The sequence below is a fragment of the Furipterus horrens genome, unplaced genomic scaffold (assembly GCF_987537825.1).
Source record: "Furipterus horrens unplaced genomic scaffold, mFurHor1.1.pri manual_scaffold_2, whole genome shotgun sequence".
Taxonomy (NCBI): domain Eukaryota; kingdom Metazoa; phylum Chordata; class Mammalia; order Chiroptera; family Furipteridae; genus Furipterus; species Furipterus horrens.
In genome coordinates, this window is record NW_028327172.1 from 143,658,993 (window position 1) to 143,673,226 (window position 14,234).

At 40.2% G+C, this 14,234-nt stretch overlaps 1 pseudogene; it reads left to right on the forward strand.

The window, feature by feature from the left end:
- Window positions 1-11,136: 11,136 nt before the first annotated feature.
- On the forward strand, window positions 11,137-13,139 carry LOC150019652 (RNA-binding protein EWS pseudogene; annotated as a pseudogene).
- Window positions 13,140-14,234: the final 1,095 nt, after the last annotated feature.

Here is a 14,234-nt window from a genome sequence, read left to right on the forward strand (position 1 = left end):
ACTCACAGACAGTGCAACAAAATGAAAAAAGGCTGAACAAGACCGAAGAGGCTCTAAGACAGCTGCAGGACAACATGAAATGTAATAATATCCGTATCATAGGAATTCCAGAAGGAGAAGAAGAAGAACAAGGAATAGAAAACCTCTTTGAAAAACTAATGACAGAAAACTTCCCTAACATGGAGAAAGAATCATGCAAGTCCAGGAAGCACAGGGGGTCCCAATGAAGATGAACCCCAACAGGCCCACTTCAAGACACATCATAATTAAAATGCCAACATTCAAAGACAAAGAGAGAATCCTAAAAACAACAAGAGAGAAACAACTAATAACATACAAGGGAGCTCCAATAAGGCTATCATCAGATTTCTCAGCAGAAACACTACAAACCAGAAGGGAATGGCAAAATATATTCCAAGTAATGAAAAACAAAGGCCTACAACCAAGAATACTCTACCCAGCAAGGCTCTCATTCAAAATGGAAGGTGAAATAAGGAGTTTCCAAGACAAAAGAAAGTTAAAAGAATACATCTCCACCAAACCAGTATTGCAAGAGATGCTAAAGGGTCTGCTTTAAGAAGATGAAGAAACAGAGAGAGACAGAGAGGAACACGAGTACAAAGGGGGAAAATGACAATGAATAAGTACTGAAAGAAAGAAGGAACTTCTACCATTTGCAACAACATGATTGGAACTAGAGAGAATTATGCTTAGCGAAATAAGCCAGGCAACAAAAGAAAATTACCTTATGCTATCACCTGTTAAAGGAAACTAATGAACAACACAAACAAATGAGCAAAATTGAACCAGAGGTATGTAAACGAGGAATAAACTAACAGTAACAAAGGGGGAGATGGGAGGGAGAGAAGTGGTAAGAAGGGGAAGGGTCTAGTCAAAGAACATGTATAAATGACCCATGGACATGGACAACTGGGTGGGGACTGAATGTGGGAGAAGGGAGGGACAGGGTGCAGAGAAGCAAGAGCGGGAAAAAAGTGAGACAACTGTAATGGAAAAACAAACAAACAGAAAAATTTTTAGCAGGGGGAAAAAATAAAAATATAAAGAATAGAAATGCAAGTTCAGTGAATATTAGAAGGACAAGGATTTTCCTTCACACTGTATATATTTTCTCCCTATCTGATCCCTCCAGAATTTGGCATTCTAAAGAAGTAAGTAATGACCTAAGTTTCTTTGCATAAAACTAATAAGACCAGTTGTTAATAACGATTTTTTGACTAAGACTTTGATTGGAATGTCATGCCTAAAGGAGACATGATTGGGCTTTGGTTGTTACCAAAAAGCCCTGAGCAACTGGGACTGACTTTCAAAGGCAATAAAGGTCCACGAGATAAAAGGCCTGGTACCTTGGATGGATGAGCGGTCCATAGCAATCTTTCCAGGGAAGGAATGAAGGTTGTTTTCCTGAAAGATGGCTAGAAGGGACCTTAAGGCACAATGGAAAACCAGGAGGACCTGGAAAAGACAGGTGTTTACAGGCAAGGCTGAATGCCAGGTATGTGGCTCAACTTCTGTGCCCTGAAGGGCAGACTGAAGGTCACCCTAAATGTTCCTTGCATAAGTTCCAGCAAAGCAGAACTAAAGATCATAAGTGATCTTTTGCTGCTCTTGTTGTGTTTATGCAAATGAACAGGATAAATTAAAAATGAACTTAATGCAGTCCCTTTAATGACAAGGAGGGTAATCTTAGGGAGAAAAATCAAGATTCAAGGAAGATTACAATGCTCAGTGGTAGACTATAAAGTAGTGCAGCTAACCGTCTTTAAAGTTTCTTTTCATTTAAAATTTGTTTTCATTTGAAAGTTAAACTATGTCTGTGGCATTATCAAAGATGTTTAATTTACAGGCGAGAAGAATGTCAAATGCCTTGCAACTGGATGTCTTTCCGATAAGACAGTCCTACAGATTTAGAGACTTGTTTGTGGGTTATGTTACATAAATTAACGTGTGTTTTCTGTTTTCAAAGGGCATAAGTCTATGATATCATTACCTGAGTGATTGTCTGTATGTATAGGCCTCACTTAATCCTGTCTGCATTGCTGCCTCCTGAGACTCAATGGTTTAGCTGAACTAAGTGGCTGGGTTGGTGAAGAATGGGGTGGTCTGTGGGCTTCACTTTAAAACTGGTTTCTCTTTTCCATCCTAATGGCTTGGACAGAAAGAGCCCAGAGGCCTGAGAGGGGGGAAACCTAAAATATTTCCCTCAGTCCAAACTAAGTATAATGGGCAAAAGGGTTTTGGACAGGTGAGATGTACCTGACATACCTTCCTCCAAAGAAGCCCTTCTTTTCCCTAATGTGGGACATTGAAAAATTAATACCTGTCTTTTGTCATCTAGTGGTTACGGATTGAATGATGTCCTTTAATCCTGTTGCCCCCAGAATACAACAAGGATGCCAGCCTGTTAAACCAAGCATGCCGTTGTCCAGAGACAGCCAACCAACCTGGAGTCTGCACGATCCTTCCCCTTGTGGGAAGGCCACCCTCCCCTCCACGCCCCCACTCTTATTAGGGATTTCTTGACCCAAGGGTAGGTAGGACGACGACCATGTCCAGCTTGAAGCAGCTAGAGGAGCTCGAGACCTTCGTCCATTGTCCTTTATAAGATTGTAAAGGGTCTTAAGTCTGAGAGGGAGGGATTGTTATTTTTTATTGTTAAAATATTTAACTAATTAATTAATTATTTTAAAAAAAAAGAAGAAGAGTATATGAAAGGGTGAGCCATGGGCATGGACTTGGGGAGGGGATTGTCGGGGAAGGGGGGTGCTGGGTGGAGGGGAGCAAAGGGGAAAAAAATGGAACTATTGTAACAATATAATCAATAAAATATACTAAAAAAAAAAAAAAAGAAAGAAATATGCCTACTACCCGAAGCAATCACAGATTCAATGCAATTCTCATCAATATTCCTATGACATATTTCACAGCACTAAAAGAAACATTTCAAAAGTTTACATGGAAGCACAAAAGGCCCATATGGCAACAGCAATGCTGAGAAAGAAGAACAAAGTTGGAGGAATTATGCTACCTTGTATCAAATTATACTCTAGGGATTATATATCTAATTGTCTAGAGGTCAGCCTCAGAACCTTTTCAGGCCTCAAAGAAGGTCAGTTGATTTTTTTGCCTGATGGTTTATGATGTGAATTATTAAAGGAAATCTTTCCTCAATTGCCTCCTTCATTTTTACTTTTGTTTTGCTCTGTGAAGTCTGGGGTATAACCAGGCTCAGTGCTGGTATTTCCTAGAAATTAATGTCAGGACATTAATTCTGGGAGATGTGCTTTCACAAGTAAAAAACATGAAGGAGAGTTATTGCTAATGGGTGCAGGTTTTGCAGTAAGAACATTCACAGATAAGTAAACACAATTCTTTTGGATGAAGCAAGCAGTTTGAACTAGCTTGTCTTGACCTCACTTTTGCAGACTGCAGAGTTGATTTCAGAGTGGTCCCTCTAAATCTCTGAAACTTTTCTTAAATCGGTGCTTGCCACAAGCAGCTTCAAAATCTCAAATAAATGCCACTCCAGCAGCCACCATTTACTACACACACTGTATGCGAAGAATGACTGACTAGGGTACAGAACTTCATAATGACAATACACCTTTTCAAAAAAATATGTAGTTCAACATAGACAAAATGTGCATGTTTCACAACAATCTAGGTATTAAACTATCCCTTAGAAAAGAGAGCTTAGTGGCAGGAGACAGGGAGTCCCTTTTACAGGACTATTAAGTACAAAAGGGCACAGAATGAGGGTCAGGGGGAAGCAGCTGGCAGTGTTCCCAGAGATAAAACGGTCCAAACTGCACTAAGAGAAACGCACTCTTGAGGCAGGAGAATGGCAATCAGACAGATGGTGGAGCCTCGGTCTCCGATGTATACCACCATGCTGGAGATTTGATTAGCTTGGCACATAGCTTGCTAATATGGTAGTTTGAAAGTCAGCAAATTGGGCCCTTTTCCTTCTCCATCAGACTAACCTCTCAGGTGGCTTGCTGGCCCTCCTCAGGACAGCTCTTCTGGGGTTGGAAGGATTTAGGATCTTCTGGAGACTCTCTAGGATAAAGATTGGTTCCTGGCTGACACTGAAAGATGAAACAGAACCCTCTTGTATGACACAGCAGTGATTCTTTATAGGAAATACTTCTAGAAAGTTGAAGCTGTAGTCCAACATTCATAATGATTAACACAGATTATCATTGCTGGTGTTTCATAGTGGGCATCTGAAAGACTAAGTGTATGGATTGAGACAGTTCTAGGAACCTCAAGGCCAGAAGTTCCCCACTGGTCCCTTGTCTCTGTCTTCTGTCAGCTGCAGGGTTGATGTGGGACTCACTGAACCACCCTGAGCTGTAGCTTACCTTTGCAAAATGGAAAAGATCACCCAAAGGGACCGTATGAGGCAATGATACATGTAAAATCACTATGAAATCAACAATGTTTCACCCACGTATCAGTGTCTCACCTATCAGATGACCAACGAACTGGAAAGAAAAGACTGATTCATGGTCCACAGAAGAGTAAAACCTCACAGAAGGAAATTAATGAGGACTAGAGATTTAAATAATCAAGGATGAAGAGATTTGCTAGCACAGGCCAACTTTTATGTTCCTTTCTAGTTCATGTGATCGTGGTGCATAAAGTAACCCAGAAATGAGCTGAAATTTGTTTAGCTGAGTTGATGTGCAGGGAGGGCAATTATTTCCTATCAAGTGCACATGAGGAAGCTGGGCAGCCTCATTTCCCATAAGAACACACTGCTGATCTATTAGCTGGATAATTAAACACATTTTATGTCAAAAAGCAAGCATGTTTTACTATGATGGTGCAAGGTTTATAGCATGAGTAAAGAAGAATCAATATGATGAATTTTTCTTCCTTCAAGAATGAGTATCATTTTAACCTGAGAAATAAAAACCATTATACCATGATGCAATCTATAGTTATAGTTAATATTTTGAGGAAGCTTTAAAGCATGCTGCATAATAAACCACATTACCAGAAGATTAAATCCAAATTATAGCATTATTCAGAAAGAAATTGGCTCAGTCAAAAATAGCAATTTCCTTCCTCCTTCAAACCCTCTAATTATTTCCTTAACCTTGAGTTCCATTCGATTTGCAATGATTTTTTTTAAGTTTATAAGAAATGAATTTCAAAGTTTGAATGACATTCCTTTACAGTTCCTTCAAACTCTTCACTTTGCAGATGGAGAAAGCCCAGTATTATAGTAGAAAAATCCCATTTACTTTTGATACCCCAAAAAGAATTGAGTTGGGGATGATCAAACAAAACAAAACAAAAACCTCAAAGTAAAATAACATCATAACCTTCCTTTAATCAGAAATGTAAGCGTTTACAATTTGTTTTATTAAGAAAAATGAAAATTTTTATTCTGTTCCTTAAAATTCAGCCTCTGGTCTGCAAGTTTATTTGAAAACCACATTATTACTATTTTTGTTTATTTTAAAATCTGAAGTTCATTGCTCTAAACGTAAGTCAATTATCCCATGTTTACCCCCATATTTTTGTTGATTCATGTTCCTTCCATCTACCTTGAACTGTAAATATAAAAATCTCACATTAGCGGGAAGCTCAGATTTGGAGGTAAACTAACACTGCAAATGCCTGGAAGAATTTTGCTTCTATCTGCTTAGCCATGTTATATATCACTCTTCTACAGAATTCTAAAGCATCTATTGCTGTCACAGATCAAAATCATGAAGTAATTTTGCACTTACTTCAAATATTTTTTAAAAAACTTTATGTGAAAGCTTGTCCTATTTCTCTCTTACCAAACAGATGAGGTCAGAATACTCCTAAACTATTAGCCTTATTTTAGATTTCATTTTCATATATTTATTTCCCGTCAAAGAGAAAAAAATGAGATTTAGTGAAGATTTCTTGGAAGCCGGAGGGAATTACCTTTTAGCATCTCTTTCCCAGGACTTACATAAGTGCCCTCAAGTACATCACATACCCTCTTTACAAACCAGATCCTAGCTGTATAAATTAAGGAATATGTTATATGTTGTGGCAGCTGTTGCTTTTTTTCCCCCTAAATAAGCAGTTACTGTGCAAATATTATGGGCTTTTCTGTGAAAATAAACATTGGATATGATATCTTTGAATTGATAAAGCAAAATGAATAAAAATAAGATGAAACACAATAAAGCCAGGAAATAAATGAAAGCTTTATGAGAACTCAAATGTATGCAGTCTCCTCCATTTTTGTTTTTATTAACACCTGAAATTTGATATACATGTTAATATCTACTAAGGAATTCTTTGTGGTTGTAGGAAGACATTCAAAAAATCAAAATAGTTGACTCAAAATGTTAAAGCTACAGCAAGAAAATCATAAGAAAAAAGTCCATGAGTATATATATATATATATATATATATATATATATATATATATATATTAAATACAGTCTTTACTGTATTCCAGGCAATATGTTATGTTCAGGGAATACACAGTGAACAAAGACTCTGCCCTCCACAACCACTTTAAATATTGCTAACATGAACTCAAAAATATATGTTGAATTCTTACCTTTTTTCTTTATCTTAGACTGTAAGCTTAAGGGAAATTTTGAAATAATACATTTATGGAGGTGAACACCAAAAATATTCCAGTCCTCACAAATGAAGTATTAATTCCCCCTTTCTCTTTGGGAATGAAATCTTTTCTCTGTATTAGCCACCTGGACCAACATTATTCACTGGATAAATGATCATTTGTTAGACTCTAGTGATTAATTGCAATGAACTAATTTATCAAGCGCCATATGAAAGATGCAGTCAGGCACTAAAACAGATGCACTCAATGTGAGATAGAATGCCTAGCCTTTAAGGCAGCTAGAATTTACATATATGAAACACAAGCACATAAGGCTTTGATAAAGTACCTTTCTAAGTCATGTAAAGGAGAGGATCTGCTTTGTAGATGACAAACTTTGATTTAAAGTTTCTCTTTGCCTTGGTCTAGTTGAGGGTAAATAAAACTATAATGTTTCTAAAATTCCCATCGTGGGGTCCCATCTATGCCTTCAGCACCTCCCCATTTCTGCCATGGGAAAACCTTGTGTTATGCTGTTTTTCAGGCTCACTGTATACTGTCATTCTTTTCATCCCCTCCCTGCTACCCAGATTGGGAAGGTTCCAAGAGAGAGTCAAGTAGAGACTCTGACAGAAAACAATTCACTCTAAAATGTTTACCCAGCCTGACATTGCATTTTCTTTAAATGTCTTATCTTCTGCCTTTCCCCATCCTGCATCTCTCTACAACATTTCTATCCCAAACTTGTAACAAAAAGGTTTTAACAATTTCAGAATCCAGGGGACTCCTGAGATTACATTAGGCCTTTTCAACTGGTCTAAAGTCATGATTATCAATTGGTGTTCCACTAGAATTTCTAAAACAGGGGCACTGACCTTTTTTCCCTTAGACTGTCAAACCAAAAACAAACATAGCCAACACAACAATAGCTGTCCAGTTGCATTTTATTGGTCACGTTGCATGGTAAGGTTACATCTGATTAATTCTTGGTACCAGAAATACTTACACTATATAATTACAGGCATCTGATTTTTTTTTTTTAAAGTCACTTTGGAGCAAAAAGGGTAGGTAACTACTACTATGTTTTTTTTTTTTTGTAATTCAGTCAAAATTATACCTATTTTTGACAGATGGACATAAAATTTATTTTTTGGTGTGCTGCAGAATTTCAGTAGTTTATGAGATGAAAAAGGCTGAAAATCGCTGGTCTAAATGAAAACCTGACATTGAACTTTTGATGGATTACAAGGGGAAAAGGAAGTCAACAGGCAATCTTGGGATGTGTTCCCATGAGAGCTGAAGGAGGTCAGGGTCGCTGGGAGAGTCTTATTCCAGGTGACATTGCTAAAGGAGAAAGATGCTAGGTCACTTCATCACTGACATCTTTAAACAAGATTGACAAATCCCCAAACCCTTAACACAGGCTCCTCTAGGTAAGCAGTTTTCCATTTTGTCTTTTCAACTGGTAGTCGTGAGAGATGAGAGTCTGCTCTCTCATGCAACTCACTCTCAGGGCTGCTTAGGAAATACACAGTTCTGCTTCGTAGCTGTCGCTGTCTCTTTCTTTCTCAAAGAAAGCACTCCAGACAGTTAATGGAGATAAACTTAAATTCACTATGTTTTATTTCTTAAAAAGTAAATCATTCCTGGCTGCTGTGGCTCAGTGGATTGAGCATCGGCCTGTGAGCCAAGTGTTGCTGGTTCGATTCCCAGTCAGGACACATGACTAAGTTGCACGTCAGGTCCCCAGTTTGGGGTGCAAGTGAGAGGCAACCACACAATGATGTTTCTCTCCCTCTCTTTCTCCTTTCCCCTCTCTCTAAAAATAAACAAACAAGTAAATAAATAATATTTTTTAAAAAAGTAAATCATTTACAAACTTGGGCAATTTTAACTCTTACAAGTTACAACTTACCTCACAGCTAATACCAATATTTCTATTGAGAGCTACTACCAGAGACCTTCTAATCCAGTAGTTCTCAACCTTCCTAATGCCGTGACACTTTAATACAGTTTCTCATGTTGTGGTGACCCCCAACCATAAAATTATTTTTGTTGCTACTTCATAACTGTAATTTTGCTACTGTTATGAATCATAATGTAAGCAATATGTAGGATGTATTTTCATTGTTACAAATTGAACATAATTAAAGCATAGTGATTAATCACAAAAACAATATGAAATTATATATGTGTTTTCTGATGGTCTTAGGCGACCCCTGTGAAAGGGTAGTTCGACCCCCAAAGGGGTTGCGACCCACAGGTTGAGAACTGCTGCTCTAACCAAAGGGTCAGGAAGCTTCTTCTGTAAAAAGCCAGATCATAGATATTTTCACTTTCGCGGGCCATATAGTTTTTGTGACAACCATTCGGTTTTGTCGCTCTGGCTGTAAATGATGCCAAAGTGAATGAGTGTGCTGTGTTCTAATAAAACTTTATTTACAACAACAAGCAGGCTGGATAAGTCCCATGAGCCATGGTTTGCTGACTCCCCTCCAATCAACTCTTACCCTGTTCTCAGGCTCAGACAGGATCTCTCCCAGCTCATCTAGTCTCGGCCCATCTTTGGTGGCCTTCTTTCCTTTTATTCAATACACCATCCTTTCCCCTCCAAAAAAACCTCCCCAGATGTATTTTATTCTTTCCTGAACAGCTGATGTTATTTTACTTGCATTTTTTAAGCTGCTGTTTTCCTTCAATCTGAACCTGAAACATATACCTATGCCTTCTCTTATTCTGCCCATTGTAATACATACTTTTGATAGAGAAATGCTTTTCCTTCAATAACTCAGAGTGTATTTCCCCCATTAAAAAGAGTAACTACTGCATTTATAAATTTTCCAGTCAGCAGTACTTACTGCTAGAGAGAGCAAGACTTCTAATTAATAAGCAAATTCCAAATTCTAAATTGTGTGCTGGACTACTTAATTTGATCTGTTGCTTTTTAATTCCCCTACCAAGTCTCAGGCTTGACTTTATCCTCATCCAGTCAGTTCTTTTCTTTAGCTTACTCTTGTTTGTACTCTTGGTCATATTAATTATTCCCACTAATGGGTTCACTTGCTTCTAGTAGAGGAGGTCTTAGTCTATAGTTTTGGGGAGTGTCAAAAAATCTCCTTGACCCATAGTTCTACTGGTTTTACCCTGTACAACAAATGCAATTCCTGACTGTGGCTTTGTTTGCTTTTCAAGCCTAACTAACTCTCTCTCTCTCTCTCTCTCTCTCTCTCCCTTCCTCCTTCTCTCCCTCCCTCCCTCTTTCTTTTTTATCTCCAACTTCTACCTTTATAACCTAATAGAACATTAAAATTCAAACAAATGACACAAAATCTTTCTTAGTTTTACTAAAAAAGTCAAGTCCACAGACAAAGTGAAGGTACGGTGCTGGAGAATGGCAGGTGTAAGGTTAACAAGGTAAGTGATGAGGAATTTAGCAAGATGACACTGTGAAAGCTTTCATACTGTCCTCCCCTCTTGACTCCAATTTCCAGCTATTCTGCACAGCCTGCACCTGCTTGCCATGAGCAGACCTGGGGGATGTGAGCAAAGCCTCTGATCAGGCCAATAGAAGGAAACTTCCTTCTTGATGCCAGATCAACTGTATTAGTTTCCTGTTGCTGCTGTAACAAATCATCACAAACTTAGTGGCTTAAACAACATGGACTTATTATCTTATACTTTTAAATGTCCAAGATGGGTTTCACTGGGCTAAAATCGAGAGGTCAACAGGGCTGAATTCCTTTAGGAGGCATCTTGGGAAAATAGTTTCCTTGCCTTTTCTAGTTTCTAGAGGCTGCCCACATTCCTTGACTCCTGCTCCTTCTTCCATCTTCAAAGCAGCACAGTACAATCTTTAATATTTGCCTCATCTTGACCCTCTTGCTTCCTCCATTCACTTATGAGAACTGTTGTCATCACCTGGGCCCACCCAGATATCCAAGATAATTTCCTCATCTCAAGATCAGCTGATTAATCCCATCTATAAACTTAATTCTCCCTTGTGATTTAATATAACCTACTCACAGGTTCTGGGGATTAAGACATTTTTGAGGGGCCATTATTCAGCCTACAACAATAACTGAATCTAGATTTTCACTACTGAGAGTTCTGGAGGCATCTTTATGCATGTCTTGTCAAATTCCTGGGTTCTAAAACCAAATAAATTTTTACAAGATTCTGGACAGAAAATATAGTAATTTATATACACACACAACACACCAGACTGACATTTAGTTCATCTGTAAAATGCACATGGAAGATGATGGACATCTGAAGATTATTGGGAAAAAGAACACCTTGTAAACCCAGGAACATGTATCTATCTAAGATACATCCACAAGTTAAGGAAAACAAAGGTATTTCTTTATGAATATGCAAGGATTCTAAAAATATATTCCCTGAATCTCATTCAAAGACAATATTCAAGAAAAAATGTTTAGAAAAACAAAAAAATATTCAGAACTATGATCAGAAGGTAAAGATGAAACAGTGATCAGTAATGAACCTTAAAGTTTATAAATCATTAAATCTAAATGAAGAGAGAACGAGAAGGAAGGAGAGAAAATGGCGTCCACTGATTACAGTACCTGCAGCCAAGCTGCAGCCCAGCAGGGCTATAGTGCTTATGCCACCCAGCCCACTCATGAATATGCACAGACCACCCAGGCACATGGGCAACAAAGTTATCGAACCTATGGACAGCCCACTGACGTAAGCTATACCCAGGCTCAAACCACTGCTAACTATAGGCAGATGGTCTATGCAACTTCTTATGGACAGCCTCCCACAGGTTATACTGCTCCAACTGTCCCCCAGGCACACAGTCAGCCTGTCCAGGGGTATGGCACTTGTTCTTGCGATATCATCACTGCTACAGTCACTACCACCCAGGCCTCCTATGCAGCTCAGTCCGCCTATGGCACTCAGCCTGCTTACCCAGCCTATGGGCAACAGCCAGCAGCCACAGCACCTGCAAGACCACAGGATGGTAACAAACCTGCTGAGACTAGTCAACCTCAGTCTAGCACAGGGGGTTATAACCAGCCCGGCCTGGGCTATGGACAGAGTAACTATAGCTATCCCCAGGTGCCTGGGAGCTACCTCATGCAGCCAGTCACAGCACCACCATCCTATCCTCCTACCAGCTATTCCTCTACACAGCCAAGTAGTTATGATCAGAGCAGTTACTCTCAGCAGAACACCTATGGGCAGCCGAGCAGCTATGGACAGCCGAGTAGCTATGGACAGCAGAGTAGCTATGGTCAACAAAGCAGCTATGGGCACCAGCCACCCACTAGTTATCCCCACCCCCAAACTGGATCCTACAGCCAGGCTCCAAGTCAATATAGCCAACAGAGCAGCAGCTACGGGGAGCAGAGTTCATTCTGACAGGACCACCCCAGTAGCATGGGTGCTTATGGGCAGGAGTCTGGAGGATTTTCTGGGCCAGGAGAGAACCGAAGCATGAGTGGCCCTGATAACCAGGGCAGGGGAAGAGGGGGATTTGATCATGGAGGCATGAGCAGAGGTGGGCGGGGTGGAGACGCGGTGGAATGGGCAGCACTGGAGAGCAAGGTGGTTTCAATAAGCCTGGTGGACCCATGGATGATGGACCGGATCTTGATCTAGGCCCACCTGTGATCCAAATGAAGACTCTGACAACAGTGCAATTTATGTACAAGGATTAAATGACAATGTGACTCTAGATGATCTGGCAGACTTCTTTAAGCAGTGTGGCGTTGTTAAGATGAACAAGAGAACCAGATGACCCATGATTCATATCTACTTGGACCAAGAAACAGGAAAGCCCAAAGGTGATGCTACAGTGTCCTATGAAGATCTTTCAACTGCCAAGGCTGCTGTGGAGTAGTTTGATGGGAAAGATTTTCAAGGTAGCAAATTTAAAGTATCTCTTGCTCAGAAGAAGCCTCCGATGAACAGCATGCGGGGGCGTATGCCGCCCAGAGAGGGCAGGGGGATGCCGCCGCCACTCCGTGGAGGTCTAGGGAGCCCAGGAGGTCCTGGGGGACCCATGGGTCGCATGGGAGGCCATGGAGGACACAGAGGAGGCTTTCCCCCAAGAGGACCTCCGGGTTCCCGAGGGAACCCATCAGGAGAAGGAAACGTCTAGCACCATGCGGGAGACTGGCAGTGTCCCAATCCAGGGTGTGGAAACCAGAACTTTGCCTGGAGAACAGAATGCAACCAGTGTAAGGCCCTGAAGCCTGAAGGCTTCCTCCCACCACCCTTCCCACCCCGGGGCGGTGACCATGGCAGAGGTGGCCCTGGTGGCATGCGGGGAGGAAGAGGTGGCCTCATGGACTGTGGTGGTCCTGGTACCATGTTCAGAGGTGGCCGTGGTGGAGACAGAAGTGGCTTCCATGGTGGTCGGGGCATGGACTGAGGTGGCTTTGGTGGAGGAAGATGAGGTGGCCCTGGGGGTCCTCCTCGACCTTTGATGGAACAGATGGGAGGAAGAAGAGGCAAGCGTGGCGGACCTGGAAAAATGGGTAAAGGTGAACACCATCAGGAACACAGAGACTGGCCCTACTAGATGCAGAGACCCCGCAGAGCTACAATGACTACCAGATTTATTTTTTAAACCAGAAAATGTTTTAAATTTATAATTCCATATTTATAATGTTATTCACAACATTATGATTATTCCTTGTCTGTACTTTAGTATTTTTCACCATTTGTGAAGAAACATTAAAACAAGTTAAATGGTAAAAAAAACAAACAAAAAAAAACCTATATAAAGAATGGTAGAATATGAATGTAAGAAATTAGAGACTTAACTTTTTGACTGACCTTAGCTAAAGAAATCTAATTTACATTCTTAATTGATGGGAAGCCTTGAGAGGAAACTAGTCTTTTTTTTTTAAGTATTTTTTAAATATGTTTTATTGATTATGCTGTTACAGCTGTCCCAATTTCTTTTCCCCTCCACCCAGTGACCCCCCTCCCTCCACTTGTCCCCCCACTTTAGACCATGTCCATTGGTTGTGCATATAGTTCTTCTCAACTTCTTCTGGTCTACTCCATTTCCTGCTACTATGCTTCTTAATTCCTGCATCATCTCCCTCCCTTTTTCCCCTTCCCCCTCTCCGCTGACCTCCCCCCAATATGTTCCCCATACCTATAATTCTTTTTCCACTCTCGTTGCCTACTAAGTTTGCCTTTGTTTCAATTCCCTAGCTTCTGTTGTTGGTTGTTGTGATACAGTTTTCATTTTAATGTTCATAGTTTTGATCCTCCTTCTTCTAAACCAGTCCCTTTAACATCTCATAGAACAGTGGTTTGGATCTAATGAACTCCTTCAGTTTTATTTTGTCCTGGAAGCATTTTCTCTGCCCTTCTACTCTGAATGACAGTTTTGCTGAATAGAGTATTTGTGGCTGCAGGTTTTAGATTTTCATTACTTTGAATATTTCTTGCCAGTCCCTTCTTGCCTGCAGGGTCTCCTTTGAGAAATCAGCTGATACTCTTATTGGGGCCCCTTTGTACATAATTCTCTTCTTCTGTCTTGCTGCTTTTAAGATTCTCTCTTTATCTTTAATTTGTGACATTTTGATTATAATGTGTCTTGGAGTCATTCTTCCTGGGTCCAGTTTTTCTGGAACTCTCTGTGCTTCCTGGATCTGTAAGT